The sequence below is a fragment of the Talpa occidentalis genome, unplaced genomic scaffold (genome assembly GCF_014898055.3).
Source record: "Talpa occidentalis isolate TD23 unplaced genomic scaffold, MPIMG_talOcc4v2.1 talOcc4.6, whole genome shotgun sequence".
Lineage (NCBI taxonomy): Eukaryota > Metazoa > Chordata > Mammalia > Eulipotyphla > Talpidae > Talpa > Talpa occidentalis.
The window spans coordinates 75,432,871-75,441,570 of NW_023604972.1; positions in this window are offsets into that span (position 1 = coordinate 75,432,871).

Here is an 8,700-nt window from a genome sequence, read left to right on the forward strand (position 1 = left end):
TATCATTAGAAGAAACATCACTTTTAACTGAGCCTGATTGTTTCCCCCTTCCTTATACTGTTTACAGGAGTTTTGTCAAAAGTGACCATCTCATTGAAAGATATTTAGCCCAAGTTTTTGTTTATATGATCAACATTTAAAGAGTAATTTATTCTTTTTTAAATCAACACTGAACAAAATGAAGACAATTAGGGTCTTCTTTCAACTTCTTTGCAAAGCAGAAAATTGTCTGGAATAGCACGTTGAGGAAACCTATAGGGTCTGTCCTGGGTTTGACACAGTACCTGGCACATTACTAGGGCTAATAAATACATATGAAATGAAAGAATATCTAAATAAATTTTACTGGACACTTCAATACTTTGGAATACAGTTTCCTTATAAAATAAGAATGCTACATTCTAAATGTTTATGTCTCCCCCTAAATTCATATATTGAAATATCAACCCTGAAAGATGATGGCATTGATTCATGGGGCCTCTGGGAGTAAATCATGAGTAGATCATGAATAGGGAGTACTCATGAGTGGAATTAGTGCTCTTATAAAAGAAATCCCATAGACCAAAGAGAGAGAGAATAGAGGAAATCATTATTGATCATTGAAAGTGTGCTTCCATATTCTCAAACTTCTATAATTCTAACAGAAGTCTATGAAATAGAGCCTTGGCAAAATTATTCGGTCAACGGTGGATCATGTTCTACTGGGGAAAAGGGAACACATCTTCCTTTGCATTTACAAAATTATTCTTTGTTATTAAGTGTGGCTTTCTTACTATAAATCATATTGTTCAATAAATGGTGCTGGGAAAACTGGACCACCGCATGCAAAAGAACGAAACTAGACCACTTCATCACACCATGCACAAAAATCAACTCAAAATGGACAAAAGAACTGAACATAAGACCTGAAACCTTAAAATACACAGAAGAAAACATAGGTAAAACACTGCAAGACATACATCTCATCCCCAAAGCAACAACAAAAAAAAGTGAAAGAAAAAATAAACAGCTGAGATTACATCAAACTAAAAAGCTTCTGTACAGCAAAAGAGGCATAACCAAAACAAAGAGACACCAAACTAATTGGGAGAAATTTTTTGCACTCCACACAACTGATAAGGGATTGATCACAAAGATTTGAGAATACTCTACAGAATCCCAAGTATAATTTAAAGATGATCTTTGTCTTTATTAAAGGCCCATTATATGTGAGATTTGAGATTTTTTTTTTTTTGGAGTTAACTGTTGTTTTCTACTGAAAACTTTTGTTCATCAGAAAACTTTAAATATTCTGATATATAAAATGTAATTGCCTTGGCTTAGGAATATTCCATAAAAAAAGAGAGATATAAAGAAGTCATAATATTGTTTGTCTTTTTAAAAAAGATTCATTATTTATGCATACAAGAACTGGGGTGTATGCAAGAGGTGTGGGGGAGGTGAGAGGATTCACCAGAGACAGAGATGGGGAGCAGAACAGGTAGATCTACTGAAATACACTTCAGAGGGGAGCAGCAGGCAAGACAGGAGAGGTCTGCCGCACCATGTGGGTAGCTCCCTGGCTGCCCAGGGATAGAATTTATGCTGCAATGGCTGCCTATAGCTTGATAGCGCTGTTTCTAACCCCTGCACCACCAGTCAGGCCCTAAAGGAGTCATATTTTGACTTCTGAAATTTGAAACTCAAACCAGAAAGAAAGTGGGGGAGAGAAAGAAAGGCAGAAATGTGTACATATTGTGGAATGATACAAAAACACCTAAACAGGAAAAGGATTTTAAAGCAAAGAGAAACTACCACATTTTACTCATAATGCCTAGGAAATTAATGTAACCTCCCAGGACCTTGAGTCCACCATAGAAGTGGCTGTAGCTTGAGTTAGCATCTGAGAGTTTCTACTCATACTGACATCATATTGAGAAAAAATGGAGCATCTTGAGAGGTAGACTGGCTTTGCATTTTGCTAGAATAATGCAAAAGTATAAAAGTACCTTACAAGGGCCTCCCCGGTGGCACAACGGTTAAGGGCTGGGTTGCGAAGCTGCCTGCAGCCTCTGCAGCGTCATTTCATTCCCTGGCCTCTGGGCGAGGATCCCACATGACGTGCAGACCTCTCCTGCTGCACCTGCTGCTCCCCTCAGCAATGTACTTTGGTTATTCTGCCTGTTCTGCTCCCTGCTCTGGATCTGGTGAATTCTCTCACCCTCCCGCGCTTCTGACTGTACCCAGAGCTTGTATAAATAAATAAATCTTTTTGTTTTTTAAATTACCTTACAGATAACCATATCCAGTTTTGCATAGCCATAAAAGAGTGCAGAAAGGTACTCAGAGACATGAGAGAAAATCAGATTTCAGTCTGCCCTGAAATCAACAAGAAACTTTAAATTCCTCAGTATATTTTACAACAAAGGAAAAGCTATGAATATGGTAGTTTTGATATGATGACAATAGTTATGCATGTCCCATAACCTAAGAATGGTAGATTTGACATTATGACAATGGTTAGGCATGCCCCATAAACTAAGAAAGTAATATTATATCACCCCAAGGTATCTTAACCATAGCTACCTAGAAGTTAATTAGAATGGAAATAACTGAGATTTAATTTATCATAACATAATGATGTCTTCACAATTGATTGGTTTAGTTATTGCAGAAGAAAAGAGTCATATGTCCAGTCTATCTGAGATAGCAACCTGAATTTTGTACACATTAAATGTATTATAAAAATATTATTATTGTGATAAAATCATAACAACATCTAATAACTCATTATTTCATATAAAAACCCTTCAACACAAACTCATTCATACTTAAATTCAATAAAAGTGTGTCATTGGAAGTTTGCAGATATATGTTTTCCTTTTTGTTAAAGATTCCAGAAGGCAAAAATCATTCCATAATTTGAACGGGTAAAGTCCATGAATTCTAGTCTCTTTTAGTGATAGAGGTGGAAATATTGCATATCAAAATCACCTTGGAAATCTTTTAAATGTCACTCATTCTGGTAGAGAGGAAGTAAAATATAAAATATAATTTATCTCATATTCATACTCCAACACATATATCAACTAGAGAACCAGTGTTGTCATTTTTCTCTTATAAAAACATCTTGAAATATAATATTAAATTATAATCATCTCATATCTCCCTGGAATATGTAGATTATCAAACAAACTATCAACAGGAAATTATCATCTCCTTTATTTATAATCTCCTTAAGCTTTTCTGATATCTTCTAAAGAACAGTCCTTTATGCTCATTTTAACTTGTTTTAATTTGCCTAAACACATCTTCAAATAGAATAAGACATCCATCAGTTTACTGCAAGAAGTTAGTTTTTATTTTATAATCATTAAAAACACAACATTTGTGAGTTTGTGTGTGTATGTAATTTCCTTAAAAACAAACCAAACAAAACTTTGTCTTCAAGCAACACAAGATAATATATAACTTGGCATTTAGTTATTTTGTTGGAAAATCTCATTTATTCATAAAAATACAGTTATTTGTATTTCAAAGCTATGATGGAGGAAGTAATTATGGCTTGGATACATACCATGCTTGTTTCATGGCAGTTTTTGTTTGAACTGCCAGGCATGTATTTGTGTTTCTTTGTTTTTATAATACTTTGCTGAGCTGTATTCGTTTTGAGGGGAAGGTATAGTCATATGTTATGCTGTCTCTATGCTATAATATAAAAATTACATATTTTCTGTCTATCTGTTTTCAATTTATTGATGTGAGGACATCTCCATGAATTGCTAAAGGAATCATAACTTTGATTCTATTGAGATTATTGCTGCTTCTGTTGTTTTACAGTCAAATGATAAAGAGTGATGAATAAATCTTTGTTTCCTTGGAAGAATAACTATAAAATCAACTACTGGAAGTCATCTTTTCTTAAATTAATCCAATATTTGCATCAATGTCAGACTGTTTCAGGCATGAAATTCTAATATTATGTTTTAAAACCCAGGCAGGATTCCAAGGGGACATATTGAAAAGAATTTTTAGATAGATAGATAGATAGGTAGATAGATAGATAGATAGACAGAGATGTTTGTATATTCAGAATTACTGTATGTTAATAAGAATATAATTTTATCACATAAATGTGTTTGTATATTTTTAAATAATTTGATGTTTTAGAACACCAAATTATGCTTAACTAGTTCAGCATAAGTCAGCAAGTTATTCGTGTATCTACTGTTATTTTTTTCCTGAATTATTTCAGTTAACTTAAATTGTATTTGTTACTTCCAGGTTGTCCCACATGTAAATAGTCACAGTATGAGTGAATTTAATATTAGTAAATCTCCATGTGATAATGTATCTATGTATCTTTTTTTGTTTAAAAACCTTCAGTGTCTCTCTATGATTCCCAGAATAAGCACTAACCATTTTGCATAATTTCAGTCATGTCTTAGACTATTTCTTTGCAATGGTTTTTATATTCTTCTCAAAATATTTTTATTCTTCCACATTCATGCTATGTATTTTCTTACCTTTCAGCATTGTTAATAATTCTCCTATCTGTGGAATGTTTCTTCCTCAACCAGTAAATATTTAGCTTAAATGTTGTTCTACATGTTTCTATGTAGCTATAATTTCCTAAGGCATAAAAATATATTTTTAGTATGAAATGTTATAATGTATTGTCTGAATCTTTCTAATATCTAATCTTCCTAATATACAATAAGTATATATATGCATACACACACACACTGTTCAGTCACCATTTTTTGTTACCTGCAGTTCTGCATTCCTATACAAGGTCAGAACGGCCTAGTCAATCAGTCATAAGAGCCAAACCTTACAAGATGCCTTTCAAATCACCCATGAGCAAAAAACTTGATCAGCCCTGGGAAGACTATGCATTACATACAAAGTATGACTGGGAATGCCCTGGGGAGCCAAGGTCTGATGTATGACAAGGGACCCCAGAAACTGATCAGTGGTAACCCTTGTTGATTAGATTGAAACCTTGTGTGGGGATCTAGGGCTTGATCTCAATTACAATACCATTACAATACTGAGTCATTAAGCACATGAGAAGTGCCTGGGGGCAGACTCAGTACCCCTGACACTATAGTAGACAGAGTACTTTTTTCTAGTTTCATACTTTCCTTTTCTCTCTGTCCTCCTTCCCCACTCAACTGATGCTATATGATTAATCTAAGAATAAAGAGGCCAGGATCTTGCTCTTTTAGTAGCATCCTGCGTCCTACAGCTTGCTCCATGACTCCTGTTTGTCAGTATGTTGTTCTCAATACAACATGCATACATATAGTTGTACATAATAGGATAATACTAACCTATGACATCATGGCAATAATGATAGCCAACAATTATTAAATATTTGTGATTGGCTAATACCTTTATCGATAACATTTCTTCAGTCTTCTAGCCTTTTTGTCAGATAGGTGTTCTTAGATATCTTTACAGAAAAGTAATCTAAAACTTACAGATACAAAGTAAAGTCATATCATTACTAAGTGTTGAGAGTGATTTCCAAACCTAAACAAATTGAGTGCAAGATTTACAACATTGATAACTGTGTTACTGGATCTGCCATCTAGCTATTTGCTGCTAGAAAGTCAAAATTTGAGAAACAAGAGTTGGTGAGAGGAAATCAGATTTTATCAGGAATCTGCAGCTTGAGGAGTTGGTGGACTATTTTCAGAGACATTCACCTGCCTTATTAAGAAAAGTAATATTTTTATATTGTCTGTAGGATCAGGGTTGAGAATAAATTTTATTGGCAGAAAAGTTGCTTATTAGTAAAAAAGATGGACCTGGCTGAAGTTCATCTTCTAGTCAGGGCACTTCACACTTGAAGTTAGGAACTGGAGTTCTGAATTCATGATATTGCTTCTCCCCAAAATAGTCCGAAATAATGTGGATGGTATATTCAAAGTGCTGAAATGCAAAAACTTCTAACTATCATTTCATGCCCATGGAAGTTTCAATATTCATAATTGAAAGATAGATTAAGATTTTCCTTGATAAGCAAAAGCTAAAGGAGTTCATCATCACGAAATTAGTCTTGCAAGAAATGTTAAAGGGATTTCTTTGAAGTGAAAATAAATTACACTAACAAAAAGAGAACATACAAAAGTAAAAAAAAAAATCTCAAACCTTAATTTTATGTTAAAAATAGTTGATGAATCATTTACAAAGCAAACATGGAACAAAATTTGTATTAAGTAAATCTATAATATTTAGTGAAGAGACACTTATAAAACTGCAAAATGAGCATTAAAAATATAATATATGAAGAGAGAATAAAAAACATAAAGTTTTACATGTCATTATGCTTGGGAATTTATCAACCCTAATTATATACCTATATACCTAGAATGTTATATTTGAATGTCATTATGGGGTTTATTTTGGTAAACAAATGCATCAATCAATATCATATACCACATCAATAAAATTAATAATTAAAAATAGTATGATCAGTTTAATAGATGTCAATAAAGCATTTGATAAGTTTCAATATCCCTTTATGATAAAAATTTCATTAAAATTTATATAAAATGAGTATACACCACTATAGAAGAGAACTTCTATGACAAATTCAGAGAAAACATCATGTTCAAAGGTGAAAACAACTCAAAGCTTTTCCACTAAGATCAGTAGCAGGATAAGGATGTCTATTACCACCACTATTCTATAACACAGTATAGGAAATTCTAGCCAGAATAAATGAAGAAAAAAAAAATAAAGAAATAAATGATATCTAAATTAGAAAAGAAGAAGTAAAACTATCACAATTTGCAGATGACATGAAATAACCAAATAAAACCCTAATGACTCCAACAGAAATTATAAGAAAATGCAATAATGATGCAGTCTAAAAAAATAATATGCAAAGTCAGTCATGGTACTATCTTCAAATCATGAACCAGAAGAGAAAGAATTAAAAAAAAAAAGCCCTGATCATTATAGCATCAAAACATATTAAATACTTAACAATATACCAAACAAAAGAGGTAAAAGACCTATTCAATCAAAACTATAGATGTTGCTAAAAGAAATAGAACAAAACACAAGGGAATGGAAAGACATTTGATGATAATGTATTAGAAGAATTAGCAATGTTAAAATATCCATCTGGATCAAGAAGATGTGGTACATATACACAATGGAATATTGCTCAACATTCAAAAAAGATAAACACATGCAATTTGCAGCAACATGGATGGAGCTGGAAGGGATTATGCTCAGCGAAATAAGCCAGAAAGAAAAAGAAAAATACCAGATGGTCTCACTCATAGCAGGAATTTAGAAAACCTAAATAAGAGACCAGGAAAAAGACTAATCAATACAAATTAATAATCAAATTCAACAAGCAACTATATATACCAGAGACACACTACAGGGGGTGGGGGGAGGAGGGAGGGCAGGGAGAGGAAAAACTAAAGTCAAAATAAGGGGGGGTGCAATTGTATGGGGAATATAACCAAAATGAAAATGCATACGTTGTGCAAAGATGAAAAATTATGTAAGAATTATATTAAATAAATAAATAAATAAATAAATAAAAATAATAATCTTACCCAGTGTACTACATAGATAAGACATATAGAATCAAAGTGATCCCTATCAAAATTTCAGTGGAATTTTCAAAGAAACAGAGCAAGTATTACTGAAATTTATATGAACCACGATAGCCAAATAGACTCAATAGCCAAGCAATCTTAAACACACACACACACACACAAAGCAATCTTGATAATAAAGAAGAGAAATGGTAGGTATTATGCTCTCAAACTTCAAAATATACTACAAGGCAATAGTAACCAAAAAATATGACAAGACATCAGAAAATAGAATGTAATTGAGAGTTCAGAAATAAATGCACTTTTATAAGAACAGAGAATACAGTGAAGAACATAAACTTTCTTCAACAAGGGGTATTATGAAAACTGGAAAGATACATGCAGAAAAATGAAACTAGAAAACTCTTTCACACCATGCAGAGAAATTAACCAAAAGCAGATTAAAGACATGGATATAAGACTGAAAACCATAAAATGCACAGAGGAGAACAAAAGCAAACCACTCCATGACACTGGTTCAGTCATACCTTTGTGGACTTGACTCCAAGGGAAACAAAGCAAAAATAAATGAATGAGACCACATCAAAGTGAAAAGTTCTGTATCGGGAAAAATATAGATAGATAGATAGATAGATAGATAGATAGATAGATAGATAGATAGATAGATATAAAATTTTTAAAACATAAAACACCCTACTGAACAGGGGAAAACATTTATATGTCACATATTTGCCGAGAGACAAATATCCAAGCTCTTCATCTTCAAAGAAGATACACAGATGGCCTACAGGCACTTATTATCAGAGAAATGCAAATCAAAACCACAATGAGATAATATATCGTACCTGTAAAAATACCCCAATCGAAAAGTTTACACACAGAAGTGTTGAAGAGGATGTGGAGGAAAGGCAATGTTATTACTGCTGGGAATGTAGAATGGTTCGCAATCTATGGAAAACAGAATGGAGATACTCAACATATTAAAAATAGATCTAACATATATCCCAGCAATTTCACTACTAATTATATGTCTGAAAGAATCAGAAACATTAATTTGAAGAATATATGTATTGCAATGTCATTGTAGCACTATTTAAAATAGCTAAGTATGGAAACAACCTAAATACCCAAG